This window comes from Austrofundulus limnaeus, unplaced genomic scaffold (genome assembly GCF_001266775.1).
Source record: "Austrofundulus limnaeus strain Quisiro unplaced genomic scaffold, Austrofundulus_limnaeus-1.0 Scaffold2637, whole genome shotgun sequence".
Classification (NCBI taxonomy): Eukaryota; Metazoa; Chordata; class Actinopteri; order Cyprinodontiformes; family Rivulidae; genus Austrofundulus; species Austrofundulus limnaeus.
Window position 1 is genome coordinate 32,415 of NW_013955039.1, and position 908 is coordinate 33,322.

At 37.2% G+C, this 908-nt stretch overlaps 1 long non-coding RNA gene across 1 annotated transcript; it reads left to right on the forward strand.

The window, feature by feature from the left end:
* Nucleotides 1-434: 434 nt before the first annotated feature.
* LOC106511268 (uncharacterized) lies at nt 435-769 on the forward strand. Its single transcript, XR_001309500.1, has 2 exons — nt 435-569; nt 671-769. It is a non-coding gene; the product is annotated as an uncharacterized LOC106511268 (long non-coding RNA).
* Nucleotides 770-908: the final 139 nt, after the last annotated feature.

Here is a 908-nt window from a genome sequence, read left to right on the forward strand (position 1 = left end):
ATTTTATTTATTATTTTATTTATTTATCTTGCACTGATTTATTTTCTATAATATTTCCTCTTTACATTTTCTCATCCAGTTTTATCTTCATTGTTTTATTAACAGCTCAGTTTTCAGCCCTCAGCTGTTCTCTGCAGGAACTCTGAGCACTGAAGAAATTATTTTATCAGTCCTGTTCTGGAGAAATCAAATGTTTTTATCAGTCCTGTTCTGCAGAAATCTAAATGTTTTTATCAACCCTGTTCTGCAGAAATCTAAATGTTTTTATCAACCCTGTTCTGCAGAAATCTAAATGTTTTTATCAACCCTGTTCTGGAGAAATCTAATGATTTTATCAGTCCTGTTCTGGAGAAATCAAATGTTTTTACAAAGTGATTCTTAAAATCTCTTTTATTTCGACAAGGCGCGCTTTTATTTTGTAAAACATGGCGGAAGTTGTTTTTGCGGACGGAGGAAGTCCTGCTCGGTGTTCCTTCAGCTGGTGAAGAAGAACCTGTTAGTGTTTGTTTATAATGTCGGTTCACCTGAAGGACAGAGAGGCTTTCCAGAGACTGAACTATCTTTACCAGGTAGGTTTACCTGCGGTCACACCACGGTTTAGCATGCTAACGTGCTGTCTAAGCTAAGCTAAGCTAGGCTAAGCTAAGCTAAGAAGAGTTTGTGTCTCCAGGCTGCTCATTGTGTCTTGGCTCAGAACCCGAACAATGTGGAGCTGGCCCGGTTCTACTGCTTCACACAGAAAACCATCGCCAGACGGCTGGTCCTGAGACAGTGAGTGCTCCGTTTTTAATGACTTTTATTTTGAAACAAGACTCCATACAAACGGATGGCGTCACATCCTGCCGTATATTTGTTTTATGTTATATTTAATTAATATTTATTTTATTTTATAATATAACTTATATAAC